This window comes from Cavia porcellus, unplaced genomic scaffold, assembly GCF_034190915.1.
Source record: "Cavia porcellus strain 051 isolate PalLab524CR breed Dunkin Hartley unplaced genomic scaffold, mCavPor4.1 scaffold_10, whole genome shotgun sequence".
Taxonomy (NCBI): Eukaryota; Metazoa; Chordata; class Mammalia; order Rodentia; family Caviidae; genus Cavia; species Cavia porcellus.
Genome location: NW_026947493.1, coordinates 43,208,863 through 43,224,917, shown reverse-complemented (window position 1 = coordinate 43,224,917; position 16,055 = coordinate 43,208,863). Strand labels below are relative to the sequence as shown.

The window sequence follows — 16,055 nt, the reverse complement described above, 5'->3', positions numbered from 1 at the left end:
GGTCTGGGTAAAGTTAGACAATCTTCTGTCTTCTGTCTCTGTCTCTCTCTTTCTTGGCACTGCTGGAGACTGAATCCAGGACACACACTTGCTAAGTGAGTACTCTACCACTGAGCCACACTCTCAGCCCATGAGGCTCCATTCTTAACCACTGCAGTATAATTTCTCAAAGGTGCTAAAAATAAATTATAAGTGACCAGAGCCAACTTTCTACTGCTAGTTGGTATTTTCTGTCTTTACAAATGATTATACTAATGCTTGAATAAAAGTTCTAGTAAGTGACATAGTCCACAGACTCATTCTTTAATCACAGAAAGAAACATCAGAATTGAGACCCGGAGACGGGAGTGCAGCTCACTGGTAGAGCATGAGCTTGTCATGAGTAAGCCTCGTTTTGATCCCAACTGCCATAACAACAAAAGTTCAAAAGTTCCAGAAAACAAAACTTTAATTTGCCACATCTCTGATGTGCTGGCATGTCTTGCTGAAGTTTCCTACCACTTTATAGTCTTTCTCAAGTTCTATTTTATACATTACTATATGATATTATTTTTGTTGCACTGGAGATTGAACCAGGGTCACGGGAATGAGCTACACTTTCAGCCCTTCTTTTTATTTTCTATTTTGTGACAGGGACCAGCAAAGTCAGTAAACTGCCCAGGTAGGACTAGAATTTGCAATCCTCTTGCCTCAGCCTTCTAGAGTAGAGGGATTACAGATATCAGCTACCATGCTGAAATGTCCACTACTTCATTTATGAACTCTGTCATTAGGTCCAGAATGATTGCAAAGATGATTGTACTAACTATGAAGAGAATTTCCTCAATCATTGTTCCCAAAAAATATAGTATGCCCACTATTTATATCATACTTACATTGTATTAAGTGTCACAAGTAACATACAGATGATTTATACAGGAAGATGTATTTAGATTACTGCAAATACTATGTCGTTTTATATAAGGGACTTGACCTCTGTGGATTTTGGTAGCCATAAGGAGTCCTGAAATCATGAATACCAAGGATCAGTTGTATTCACCATCCTTTTCATGAAAGATTTGGGAAATTTATCATTTTAACAGACCTATATGACTGATTTTTCTTCTGTATATACTTACACAATAAACCATAATGACTCATAACCACTGTTTCGCAACTAGTTTTCCTCTTTTCTCTCATTTTAAAACTGAACTGTGTGCATTAAAAATACATATGAAATTATGACAGATAAATATTAACAGTCGGAGTTTAAACTTTTTTAAAAACTCAGTACATTTGGATGGCTTACCTCCTAGTTTCGCCCAGAAACCTCAAACAGTTAAATTGTATTCTTTTAATAGAAGTGTAAGAAAAATATTTTAGATTCTCACAACTTTAACAATTTTTAAGTATACTATATGAATAACATTCTTTAAACCGCTACTTGAAGCCATACTTTGACATTCTTTAAAAAAATGATGATTAGGGGCTGGAAGTTTAGCTCAGCGGCATAAGTGCCTGCCTTGCAAGCAGGCAGTCATGAGTTCGATCCCTGGTACCGATAAAAAGGAAAAAGACAAAAAAAAAAAAAATGACGATTAACAACACTGATCCTTTCTTAACAGCCATACCACACATCATTTCAAAATGGTAAAAATGTTCCTAAAATGTACATGATCATTTGGATTTTTATTAGAAATCAAAGAGACCTTGAAAATAAATACAAAATAAGTAATGATTATTTTTCCAACAGCTTTGCCCATTTCCAAAGTTCTTTTGACTGTGATTCAGCAGCAAATTCCACCAGTATATTTTAGAACTTTTGCAAATTTAGAAATACTTGTTTAAACTAAATTAAAATCAAATGGATCAAAGATCTAAACATTAAAATAGAAACATTAAACTTCCTGGGAGATAAAATGGGTGAAACAACTTGTGACACAAATGTAGGAAAGTATTTGCTAAACTGAATTTCAAATGCACAAGAAGTAATAGTAAAAATCAACAAGTTGGATTATATTAAACTAAAAAGCTTCTGTACAGCAAAAGAATCAATCAGTAAAAAGTAAAGAGACAGCCTACAGAATGGAAAAAATTTTTGCTAGCCACTCCTCAGACGGAAGACTAATATTAAGAACATACAAAGAACTAAAAAATTACACCACCTAATATTAAAGACTCAGTGGCTACACACAGTAGTGCACACCTGTAAACCCGTAACTTAGGAGGCTGAGGCAGGAGGATTACCACAAGTTAAGAGACCAGCCTGGGTTACATAGTGAATTCAAGGCCAGCCTGAACTATCCTGTGAGATCCTGTCTCAAAAAAATTTAAAAAAATAAAAACAACAATATTAAAGAGTCAGTCACAAATGGGCAAGAAAAATGAACAGACACATTTGAGACATTTCTAGGGAAATGAATACACTTGGAAAATAAAATATTAAGTGAAATAAATCAGATACACAACCTTAAATATAATATGGTATCTCTCATTTGAGTGAGGCAAAGTACAAATAAAGAGAATAATAAAGGATAGGTAGAAGGGGATAACAGGATAGATCTCTTGTAATAGGTAAGTTGTCCAAGGAAAAAAGGGCCAGAGGTGAGGAGAAGGGGAAATGAGAGGGATAAAGATGTGTCATGTATGGGAACCTAATAGCCCAATTAATCTAAAAGTATATGCCATAACATGAGCTAAGATTAATAATATCAACAAGAATGAAAAATGAGTTAGGAAAATTGGAGGAGGGAGAGGAAAGGAAGAGAATCAAAAATTTAAAAAGAAACAACTGTAGAATGTATATATAACCACTCCCAAGATGACTGTAAACTGTATGTACTGCAAAAAAAATTTTTTAAGCAATACTTTTTCACCTTAATTCATCTCTAGTGAATGGCTGTATAGAGCACTAATTTTAAGTACAACTACACTACTGTTCTCTGATTCATGTGAATAATTATTGGATTCATGGCAATGTCAAGTGAAATGACACTGCAAAAACCCCTTTGTTTCCAAATAAATCAGTGCTTGGTTTTAAACAATGCTATAAAGAATCTTATTCATGCAGCATACCCTAGTTAAAATTGTAAAAATGGAAAACAACAAAAACTTCTATATAAATTTACTAGAATAGACTTTTAAAGGTAGAAGGAATTTTGAGTGATTTGAAATTTTTTTAAAAAAAGTCAAACTTGCTAAGGGTTACTTAAGTTAGTAACAGATCCAATACTAGGGTTTAGGCCTTTAAATTTCCTAGGAAAGGCAAATAAATAGTATCAGATATTAGAGAAGGTAATGTCAGTCAACATTTATAAAGTGCCTGCCTTATGCTGTTCAATATGCTCATTTTCACAGCCATAAATTCTCTAATTCAGTTCAAAAGTTAGAACAAACATTAAAATCTTTTGATGTTCAGTTGCCAACAGAGTAATGCCACATGACATAAAGAAAAAGATAATTCAATTACTGCAAAAGCCACACTATTGAAGAGGACACATTTCAATAGCATACTTTACTCTCAAAATTTCCCTCCCAGAGGTGGAAGCATGCATTTCTATGTAACCTCTTTGCCAGAACTTAAGTCTCTTCTATAGCTATTTCTTCCATCTATTTCTATGTATTTTTTCTACTCTTACATTCTTGCTTGCTCATCCCAGTGTCTACCAAGCTAACATTCAACAAAAACAACAAAGTGATTGCTCTGCTTTCAAGGATTGATGTAAGTGGTGCTGATTGGTCAGGGGTTTTTAGACTATGACAGCATTATCTGGTGTCATTGGCAAGTTCAATGGACATTGGGTGCTAACAGGAGTTTTTGACAGTTGTGCAGATAATAACTTAACACATTTCAATTCTACATGTTCAGAATTTAACACAGATTTTAAGTTGTTTTCTATTAGGTAGGGATTATTTGATATTTAAAACATTTTCAATCAGCTTTCTTCTTGAATCTGGCACCAATTTCTAGATTAAAATATTCATCTTTCAGAATAAAAAGTAAAAATTTTCAAACTCATTTAAAGGATTACTGATAGTAATCTGGCATTAAGTATAAGTCAATTCCACCTGGTCTTTCTGATGAGCGGCTTTGAGAGGAGTCAGCTTTGGCTCCTCGTTAACAGCCCAAGGGAATCTAGATCAAGCCAGAAAGACCTGCCCAGATCAGCTCTTTCCCATGTTGGCGATACACAGCAACCCTTGAACCCGCATTAAGACCTATCTGTTCATCTGTAAGTCAAAACTACCTAACTAATCTAAAGTTATTATGAGCATTCCATGAAATAAGGTCTCTATCCCAGGTGTGATGATGCACTCCTGTTATTCTAGCGCTCAGCAGGCTGAAGCAAGAGTTTTAGTGTAGATTACTGAATCACACTGAAGCCAGCCTGGGCTACATAGTAAGTCTGATTCCACAGCCTGGATTCCACAGCTAGCCTGGTCCAGCTTGGGCTATACTGTAAGTCTGAGGCCAGCATGGATTCCATAGCAAAACCCGACTGCAAACAACGGCAAAACTCTTAACACACCCAGCAAGCAGCAGGTACTCAAAAATATTAGTTCCTTTCTCTTTGTTCTCAGCAAGGTAAGATACAGGTCACACATGCTTTAAAAAATACAAAAAATCTTGATGAAAAAAAATACTTGATTTAGCATGTACAACAGAAAAGGGCAGAATTGTCTAAATATTCAAAGTAAACCAACTTTTATTTATTTGGTGCATTTATTTATAAATGCACCAAATTCACATAACCTTAACTAAATATCCTGTATTCACAATAATAATATGTAATGACATAGGAGAAAATAAAGAAACTTTGTATTAACTATGCTAGTATTATCTAATAGTCTTATTAGAAAAACAACTGAGTATCCAGTTGGCAAAATACTACAGATATTTTCAATTAAATAATTCTTCAAACAAGCCAACAGTAACTTAAGATTTGGTAATAACTGTAGTATCAGAATTTCCTAATGGAAGGTTTTATAATGAATTGTAGTCACAGCATTTGAGAGCACTGAAGGGGATCACAGCCACAGGAAGATGGCTCCAAAATACTGCTAGTCCTCTGAAACAAGACTATATATATATATTGTTTTTAAAAGACTTACAACAACTTCATTATAGACTTATATGGAAAAAAGGATACCAGCTAAAGAGCTAAATCTACTTTTAAAAAGTAAAATAACCCAGGGGTACGATTTTAAAAATTATTTTAACAATAGGTTGCATATTTGTATAGTACAAAAAAACAAAAGAAATACAAAAGGGATACAATGTTGGTAAGTCCAGGCAGGAGGATGACAAATTTGAGTCCAGTTTAAGCAACACAGCACTGTCTCTAAAAAAGGAGGTATGAACACTATAAATTTCCTATGTATCTTTCCAGAGTTTCTTTATGCATAAAAAAGCAAAGCTAAAACAAATTCTTGTATTTTCTTTATCCTTAGAGATATAGTGCTTTATTCTGCATCTCACAGGCAAATTTTTAATCCTAAAATATCCAGTGGAAGTAATAGCTTGTTCACAATTGACTGAACTTTTAAAAGGAAAAACAAAGTCTGGAGTGCTGACACATTCCTATAATCTCAGCATTTAGGACTGAGGCAGGAGGATCACTGAGAGCTCAAGACTATCCTGAACTACAGTGAGAGCCTGTATCAGAAAAAAAACAAAAACAAACAACAGCAACAGTTATCTAAATAAATAAGAGTCAAAAAGCAAAGAAGAAGAGAAATCATGTTAAGGTCAGTGCGAGTCAGAAAAAACACTGACGAGGAGACAAAATTCACAGGAAAAAAGAGGCACATGGTCTTAAAAACTCTGGTAAGATGCTGAAGTATTTTATCTTTCATTAGACAAAAGTTCCTTTGTAGACAAAAAATTAAATCAAATACTTATGAAAGGAGAGAATGGTACAAAAATAAACAAGTTAGAAAAGAAAGAACAGTACTCAGGGCAGAATGGAATAAACTATCAGCTACACCTAATGATATACACTAAGACTCATTAAAAGTAGGAACTATTTTTTTTTTTAAATCGGTACCAGGGATCGAACTCATGACCGCCTGCTTGCAAGGCAGGTGCTTATGCCGCTGAGCTAAATCCCCAGCCCAAGAACCATTTTTTTAATTATAGTAAAATCTTACTTCTGAATGTTTATTCACAATGGCCCTAGTCCAAATAAGCAAATAATATAGTACTTTCATATTTCAATTTGAACATGCTGCCTTGCAAGCAGGCAGTCGTGAGTTCGATTCCTGGTACCGATAAAAAACAAAAAAGACAAAAAAAAAAAAAAGAATATTGGGAGCTCAATTTGAACATGATGTTGGGAGGAGAATAAAAGCATGTTTTTTCCATTTATGTTTATAAAGAAAAATAGACCTTTATTCCCAGCACAGCTTCTCTATTATCTTGGTGCAAAGCTCCTCCTAGAGTCTGGCTCAAACTCCTTTATCGGTAAGCCTGTTAGTATGGGGTCAACTATCAGGACCTGATCCTCCACTTCTGTCTCCTATGTAAGCCTCCAGCAAAGACATCGCAGTGCACACTGCACTGCGTTGTAGCCAGTATTGCCTCCGGTCTAACTCAAGGATCCAGGCCAATCCTGCATTTCATATGCAAATCTCTACTGATGGCAATCTGGAGGGAAAGGTTCTGGAATCAGTATACCACTTTCAAAGTTTACTGACCTCTGGTCTAGGATAGCCTGCCTACTCTTCAACTTGGCTGAAAAGAAGAAAACTTGTTTTTAAGCTAGAAAGTTCAAATTTTGGATGCATTTTCTGATGGGAACAATGGTCATATCTGGCAGTTATCTTTCCACACCAAAGCACTGTTTAATCCATTAATACGGCTGACATCTTCAATAGGGAAAAAACTCACAAAACAACGCTGCTGCAATGATAGGAACAAATACACATATTATAAGTTTTATAGGAGGGCATGGTGGTACAGGCTGGTAATCCCCACACTCTGGGAGGTTACCCCAACAATTTAAGGATTTAGCAAAACCATCTGGAAATAAAAAATGGACTTGCCTGCATGGCAAGTGTGAAGTCATCAGCTCAATGACTCCCAGTACCACAAAAAAAAAGGACTAGGAACGAAGCACACATAGTTTATGCCACTGCGGAAGGTAAAACAGCTTATTTAGAGAATAGGCGGTAGGTGGAGACTTCTGTGGATATTTTGAAAGGAATTACGGGGTATTCTCAAGGGCTTTGAAAGCTGAAACCGCTAGTTCATTCTAATGTCTACCTTTCCTTCCTAAGTAAAAGTTTTCTTTTCCCATATTAAAGACCTTCTCTTCAATGTATCACCATGATTAGTATCTTCTCTGCTCAAAATGAAGAAAACGGGATAGAGAAAAGATAGGGTGAAATTTTCTTGATGTAAATGCTGGAAGAAGAGTTAAAAAGAGCAAGGTTTTTTAAAAAAGGAAAATAAAGATAGACCACAAAAGGATTAGAGGAGGCAAGTATAGTTTGTATACACACGCATGTACTATTGAAGAAATGACGGGAGAGGGATGTCAGCACGGGGACAAATGCTGTCTGGAAAAACTGTTGGGGCAGCACAACCATGAAGAGGGAGCTGTGGGCACAAGGAACACCAAGTGTTACTAAATGTTACTAACCTAAGACAGCCCGTAAGAGAGGAAGAGACTAGGGTCATCTGGGCATATCATTGGTGGCAGCTGTGCTAAACCAGTTACTTCTAACAATATACATGGATGGAAACTATCTCAAAATATCTCGAGTATAGCTGCCCTAATTTATATATATATATATATATATATATATATATATATATATAGATAACTGAGATAATAATTACAACCATCTTTAGTTGTCCTGACTTGTAACTGAACTTTATAATGGTCAGTATTTTCTTGGTTTAAATCCATTATTCCTGCTGGTCTTTTAGTTACTATAATCAATTATTATTACATCAATTATATGGGAATACTCCATTATTTATCTTAAATATCCTGTATTTTAAGTGTCCTTAAAATTCAAACATTGACCCCTATTAGAAGGATGCCCTTTATATGTTGATTTGGATGAATTTGTCAGTCCATCCACACTCCTTGTCTCATTCCCTTTATGAGTAGTAGTATAAATTTCCAAGACTGTTAGCCAGGTTTGGGGTATGGCAGGTGGCCAGCAAGCACAGTAAAATAACTGGCTCAAAGGTACATGGAATCTGTGACATTGGTTAGCTACATAAACATGATTCTCTAACCAACAAAGTAAGCTTGTACAAGAGAAATGTTTTAAAATAGCATTGAAAATACATATATTCACACAAAAATCTAGGATACACTTTAAAGTGCTAATAGCAGTTATAATGAAGCAGTTAGTTTACTTGTAATTCTTATTTTCACCTTTGATTTTTTTTAAAAAATAATACTTTGGTGATTTAAATATATTTTTAAAAGATACAAAAGGGTAAATGCACTAATAACAGAAATAATAGAAAAATAGGAAACCAACTATAAAGTAGAATATTATGCAACTGTCAAAACTAGTGATGTAGACCTATAGACGTCCAGGATGAGGGGTTAAGAAACAAACAAGCTGCATAGTTAGTCCTATTTTTTGAAACAGTATACACATACAGATACACAAATTTATATAAGCAAGTCTATAAGGATATAAAAACAGTGAATATATTTCTGGGTGAGAAATACTTGTTACATATGTTCTTCAACTGCTTGCACTTAAGAACATGCATATCTTTTTAAATAAAATTAATGTTTAAAAAATATGAAACATATTCAAAGTGTAGTCAGAGTGTGTGCTTAGCATTCATGACATCTAAGATTCAATTCCGGGGCGGGGGAGCTAAAATAAAAACAGGAAATAGAATACATATTTTACATTTTCTTGGGAAATTAAGGATACAATTCCAAAACTCCCCTTTGCTGGTTATATATGTATAATTAATATCTGCATTAGACTGAATAGTTTACTAGTTCTATATTCATGTTTGTAGGTGTGAACACTGAGTGGCAAACTAAATGATTTTAAATTAACTTTAATATATTTTTAGTTAAAATATAGGAAGGTGAATGACTAGAGTAATAAAGTTCCTTCTCATTTCCAAACTCAAGCAAGCAAATGAGTCAGGTTCTAGTAACATGCCAATACACATGAAAGTAAGGTCCATCCCCTGGGGCTACAGTCGACTGCATTCATGATCTCAGTTTTGCCTATGAATATTTAATATATGAAATCCATTTTATGTTTAGAAAACATTTTGTATTAACTGGCTTAGCAAATACATCATAATGGAAGCAATTAACCTGAACCATGTCATTACTAAATATTATGTAAGTATTTATTTCATCAAAATCACAGAAAAGGAGAATGACATTTTATTTCAACATTAAAAGAATTCTCAAACATGACTAAATCTTTGAAAAGGTACAAAATCTAGGATTTTACTCAACAACAACAAAAAGCTTTGAAGTTATCTTTGCATTCAAGCCACTAAACCAGCTCTCCACATTTTAAATTATCTATTTTTAAAAAACCCTTGGATACAGCCTTTGTGGAGGTCTGTCTGGAGATTTCTCAAAAATTGGGATTGGAAATCCCATTTATTCCAGCTATTCCACTTCTAGGCATATTCCCAGAAGAACTGAAAGCATCATACCACAGTGATATATGTGCACCTATGTTTATAGCAGCACAATTTGTAATCGCCAGATCTTGGAAACAACCCAAGTGTCCATCAACTGAGGAATGGATAAAAAAGTTGTGGTATTTCTATACAATGGAGTATTATTCAGCTATAAAGAAGGATCACATTGAGATATTTATCAATAAATGGGCGCAGCTTGAGACCATACTCATAAGTGAAATAAATCAATCTCGCATGTGTGAATACTGAATAGTTTCCCTAATGTAATGATTCAAATATATAAAAATATGTGGTAATCATGATTCCCCATTATGTGGCCTTGAAGCCTTATAAAGTTTTCACTTATTAATTGGAAAGGCTTTATTCTGGGCTTCTTGATATAGAAATATTTGAAGCTATAGTATATGAAGTTTTATTCAAATATTTCAAAGAAAAAGACAGACACTATGGTAACTACTATTAAGTCGGGTTATTTGGTGGTAAAGCACTAGGTTGCTGAAACAGTCATGCTTTGACCTGTTTTGTTATATTGTTATGTCCTATTTTATCTCAATCTCTCCCTTATTCTTTAAAAAAATTAGTTATTTCTTATGTTTGTTTTAATTAAGGGGAAAAATTTTAAAAATTAGCAGGAGGTATAATAGTAACTTTCTTTGATTTCCTATTAACTTGTTTTGAAGTCCTGTAATACTCCCACGATCTTGTTTTGACTGATTAGACTCTGTTCCATTCTGTATGATAGTATCAAGTTTGAGGTATAGGCAACTACTTTGAAGGCAATAAGATTCACTAAGATGCCCATGCTGGTTTGACTATTGTCTCCTTTGGAAGTCCTGTAATGTTTACAATGCCTAAGTTTTATTGATCTTGTTCTCTACTGTTTTGTTCAACTTTATAATATCTAATGAGATAGACAATTCTTTTTAAGGAAACAAGAGACATCGTTGATAACCATTGTTGATAACCTTGTACTCTGTTTTACATCATGTGCTATGTCTATCCTTTTTTTGACTGACAGCTTTGTTTTGCCATATTTGACTTTATTCTCTCCCCCCCAAAAAAGTAATAAGAACTAAGGGGTAATAAAACCCAAAATGTGTAAACTTTGTTGTAAAAAAGAGCAGGAAAAAAAGAGCTCTAAAGGATACAACAGCAAGTGTGTTTAGGGGTGTTAAATAGCTGACCATATTAATGTTTTTGGTTGGATCACTGAACACAACTGTTTGCAGTCTCACTGCTTGAATGTCCACTTTGTATTCTTTGATACTGTGATTTGAGCAACTATTTCTGAGATGATAATATGTAATCTATTAACTGGTGATTTCTTACTGTCTTTTTTTTTTTTTGTAGTTCTGTATTACGTGTACCCTTACACCACTTTGTTTTGTTCTGTGTTTTTCTCTTTTTCCTTTTAAATAAAATTTAAAAAAAAAAAACCTTGATGGCCTCAAGAAAGAACAATCACATCTACACTTCATGTACCTCCTGTTTTCCATCTTACGTATTATCACTCTACAAAAATTCCTTATAGCAAGACCTCTTTGGCTCACCCCTGAATAACAGCAGAATTGTGGCTACCCAGAGGTTAATTTAGGTAGTTTTTAGGGATGTGTGTAATTGTTTGTGTCTAGGTGGCCCTCAAAGCCTGGTGCAGTCATAGAGGCAGCTGAAACTAGCCTTTGTGATTGGTTCCTTGTCTAGCACTGGGATTGGTGGTGTGACAGCCGCACCCACCCTGGGGTGGAGCCAGCATACAGTGTAAGGGCAGGAAGAAGGCTGTTTTTTCTCTTTTGCTCTGTTCTTGCTTGCTGTTTGCATAGGCTATGAAAGGTGCCCCCTGCAATGCCACCCTGCCTTGGGGCCAGCTGAGTATGGACTGAAACCTTCAAATAAACCTTCCTTTCCTTCATAAGAAATAAATGTTCCTTTCCTTCATATTGGACTTCAGGTATTTTGTCTCAGCAACAAGAGAAAAGTAACCAAGACATTGTGGGAAATAGGAAAGAACCTTAGAAAATGGACAAAGGAGAGGATGCTGCTCACTGTTCAAATTCCCTCTGAAAACCTTTGGCCTCAGCATCAGACAGGAAATAAAATTTTACTGGTTGATGCTTGAGCTGACCTTCAAAATATGATCTGCACGTCATCTTCTTTGGCGATGACAATCCTGTTAGTATTTATTGAGTTAAAATCAAATTGACAGAAACTACAAAATTGGAAATTGGCACCCCTCAGATGTACCATGTTTCTCCATGAATGGAGAAAGGAAAAAAGTGAGAGGAGAACAGTCTCCACTATAAGGAATGGAGTAAGTAAAAGGAAACAGAGACACTGTGGCACCTAAAATAAAGAATGAGCAGCTCTTATCAGGGATAACATGTTACATAATTTGGATTTTGTGAATCAGCAGTTTAATTCATAATTTACATGAACTTTTTTAAAAAAAGAAAACAGTATTTAAAAAGGTAAAGAGATTTCTGAAACAAGGTAGGTTTCAAAAGTATTTAAGTCATCCCTCACAGAAGGCTGACAGGCAGATGACTCAAGCTGGTTTCATCAAAGGTTTCTTACCACCTAAGAGCCCTCATAGGAAAGGCTATCCCTTCTCCCTGTAGCCCTTCTCAGTTCTCTCATCAGGTAATAGACATATATTCCCCCTCTTCTGAAGGTTAATCATCTGGAGATCACATACTTTAAAGATACAAAGGGTTATGCTTGAGGAATATAAATAGTTGAGGATTTTCCTGCTTTTAATTGAAGATCTTATATACTAAAGTAATTGGAACATTCCAAAAAACAATTAATGCTAGGGACTTCAAAAATATGACAATACCTATGATCATTGTATTTGAACTTGCTCATAAATCCAAGTAATGCAGAGATAGAAGCAAGCTGTCAACACAAACACTGTATGTCCATTCAAAACTCTAAATCACAGAAAAAAGACAGGATGCTTGGGATGAGGGCTATTTTCTTCTCTAAAAACCAGAAACCACAAGTTCTTAGTAATGAGTCAAAAGCATTCCTATCCTTTTCATAGAAAAAAATACTGTGATAGATACTGTTTGAAATAGAAGAAGCACTGGAATATGCCTGGAAATCTTTGATGCAAATCAGTTATGATGGCATTTTTGAGAAGTATGTATTGGAAGCGCAAGATACCTAAAGTCTTTTGGAAGCATTCATTTTACAAATGTTTTTTACAAGTCTGCACATGTCAGGCTCTGTCCATAACCTACTCTTTAATCAAGCTCTGCCTCCCACCAGCTGTGCAACTGGAGATAAAACTAACATGAACATTTCTCTGCCTCCGTTTCTTCACTTACACAAAAGAGAATTTAAAATGGTTACTAACTTAAAAGTTCTCTTTAAAGACAATGAGTACAGTATGTCTGGAGACAATTGTAAATCATGAACCTGTTAGATATCCTTGGTCAAACTGAATTAATTCACAAGTGCCACTAATGTCTGTCTTGCTGTAAGTTACATCAGAGCAAAGTAAGCCTTCCTGTCTCAATGGACATTTCAGAATCCTATTAAATAAGGTTTATCGTATCATTTAATCATCACTCTAGAAATTTAAATATATGAGGGGGAGGTACCAGAAAGAAGGGAAGGAGAAAAACCAGCACAATGTACACAATTTAACATTATATATACAATCACCACAGTAACAAAACATTTATTCACCATTTCAGAACATCCACCAATCAGATCATCAGGCCAAGGGGCTCATTTGAAGGGGACATTTTAGTCTAGAAAAGTATCCTCTACACACATGCAAATCACAAAATGGATAACTACAAGGCTCACTCACCAACTAAATGTTACCAACAGCAAATGACAGCAATATTACAAAACATAATTTTTAATGTGTATCAACAAAAATGTTCCATTTTGTAGTGCATTTCAAGTTCTTTGTGACTTCTAAGCTGTGTCATACGAACTGTCAAAGAGTAGGAATAAAGTTCCCTTTAAAAATCACAATTACACTCGATGGAGTGGCAGTTGAATAAAAAGGGAAGTTCTGGTCTCTCCAGAATTAGCTGATGGGCGTCACAGCAGATGAGAGACCATTTTACAGAAGGCTTTTAGGATTTGACTGGACAATGGCTTACAAGTCATATTCCTGGAGCTCCAAATCCCCTTCTGCCATGTACAGCGGCCGAGGCCTGTCTAATGGGAGTGTTAGCCAAGGGGCCACAAGGCACACCCAAATCCTAAAATATGCCTGAAACTTCCTTTAATGGTTCCAGCTTTTTCTATAATATTTAGGGAACTAAAATATGCACCTAGCATTTCATAGCTAGAATCACTAAAATTTCACTTTTTAAATTAAGAGTTTGAGTTAATATGTATAAAGACCTTAGATCACAGTATATAGTAAGAGTTGTTTGGTAAGTAAAGAAGGCACTTCCTAAATGGGCTGGGTGAATACTCAATGACAGAGAATCAAAATACACAATTTTTTTTTTTACCTTGACAAAGATTTTGAAACTGTAATGCTCTGTTTATTGTTGAATCTCAAGGGCATGCTGTAGTCTCTTGCGTAGAACTGAAATTGTGCTCATGATTCAGAAATAACTGTCCAAAATTAAGGTTTTAAAGTTTCGAGAGAGGAATCTTTTCTGTTTTCTGTCTTTCCCGTAACCATCGCTAAAAATGACGAAATCTAAAAATTCTCGGAGCATTTCTGGATGGTACATAACAATGCTTAAAAACTAGAAAATTAACAGAACCAGAGACACTAGAAAAGAGACGGAAAGGGTCCAAATCTTAGAGAACTTAAAAGAGTGACGCGTCAAAGTCTCATCCTCCAGGTCCGCGGTCAACAGGTACGGGACGCCCGTCCACCCCACAGCCGCTGGAGCCCAGTTCCGTACCCCGCGGGCAGCTGCACGCGCTAGCGCCTCCAGGGGTCTCCCTGCGCCGCGCTCCTGCGCTCCGCCCGCTCCGCCGCGCACAGGTTAGCAGCGTCCTGCTGACACCGTGGGTGTTCAGCAGCCTCAGGGGAAGATCAGAAGCCACCTCCGGGAAACAGCCCCACGAACTGTGGAGTCAGGGTGGGCTTTTTCCTTGCCCATCCATTCGGATTTCCGGGACAGCCGAGAGCACGCTTGCCCCGCGGAGGCGGCAATCGAGGCCCGAGAAGCCCTCGCCCCGCCGCTCTCCTACCGCCCGGAGCTCCGACTGCGGCCCAGACGCGCGCGAGCTACCCGCCAGCCCCGCACCTACCCGGCACGGCGGCTGTGCCTCGCGGCGGGGAGCGCGGAGCTGAGCGCCCTCCTGCTTCCTCTTTCCCGCAGGGCCGCCGGGCGCTGGCGCTTCCTCCCTGACGCGTCACGGCGGCCGGCGGCTCCTCCCGCGAAGCGCGCGGGGCGGCCGAGGACAGCCGGGGAAGGCGGCCGGTGGGGCCCGGGGGCGCGAACCGGCTGGGACCGCGCGCGGAGGTGGGGGCGGGGGCTCAGCTGCGCAGGCCCGCCGCCCCTGCCGCGGGGAACGGCCTCCTTCCTCTCCGCTAAGGACCGGCTCGAAAGGCCGGCTCGCCGCGCGGGATTAGCCTCCTGTCACGCGATGTGCAAAGTTCACAACACCGGCGGCCCGTCCCGAGCCTAGGACTCGCTCAGCTAGTAGTGATGCTGCCCCGGGGGCCATGAGCCGCGGGTGACTGCGCTGGGAGACGGACGCTTGACCACCAGGGGGATAAAAGACACCCCAGGAACGGACGGGAGGGCGTGGGGCTTGGTGTAGATTGGGAACTTAGAAGTGAAGTAAGTGTCCAAAGAATTTAGAATAATTATGCTTCATTTAGCATTATTTGAACAATTTTCTATTTCTTTAAATCAGCAGTTTTGGCTGTTGATTCTGTGTACCAAGAAATGTCTGTAGAGCTTTTTACATCTACTTTTTTTTTCATTTTCATGAATTGCCAAGTCAGCTAAAGGCACACTTCACAGCTTCTTGCTTCTCATTTGGATCTATCCATTTATGTTTTTTCTCCCAATCAAAAGAGGCACAGAAAATGAACAGAACAGAGAATTACACGTTTCAGTGGTTGCAGAATAAAAAATGGTAATATCTTGAAGTAGATATAGGTTCGTTTTTCTCCCACAACACTGTAATTTAGGTTTTATTCACTATTTCCATGGGCAGGTAACAATTTTTGAAGCATTAATCTATACTTCAGATCATATGATTTCAGAAAATTTGCCACAAATCTGTGGACAACTAAGTTAACAAAGGTAATTAGAGGAACTAAGATCTGTGTGAACTTCCCTGATTTAGGGGACATTTCCTTGTATCCCAACATGACACTGAAAGATTTAGACCCACAGTAAGGCTACAAATACTCATTTTTACCATTCATAATCACGACATGGCCTTGTCTTCTTAAAGAAAACGGATTGTGAATCCAAATACT

General features: G+C 37.1%; 1 protein-coding gene and 1 pseudogene across 6 annotated transcripts in view; both read right to left on the bottom strand.

Moving 5' to 3' along the window:
- Positions 1-16,055, bottom strand: part of Sgk3 (serum/glucocorticoid regulated kinase family member 3) — a 163,736-nt gene that overhangs the window by 104,364 nt on the left and 43,317 nt on the right. The window contains exon 1 of one of the 6 annotated variants that reach the window (XM_003479943.5): positions 14,870-15,008. The exons of the other annotated variants lie outside the window; for them this stretch is intronic. The gene's annotated coding sequence lies outside the window, so the exon portion shown is untranslated. Of the gene's footprint in view, positions 1-14,869; positions 15,009-16,055 lie in introns of those variants that run through there. 6 annotated transcript variants of the gene reach the window in all.
- LOC134477768 (uncharacterized) lies at positions 14,693-15,190 on the bottom strand (annotated as a pseudogene).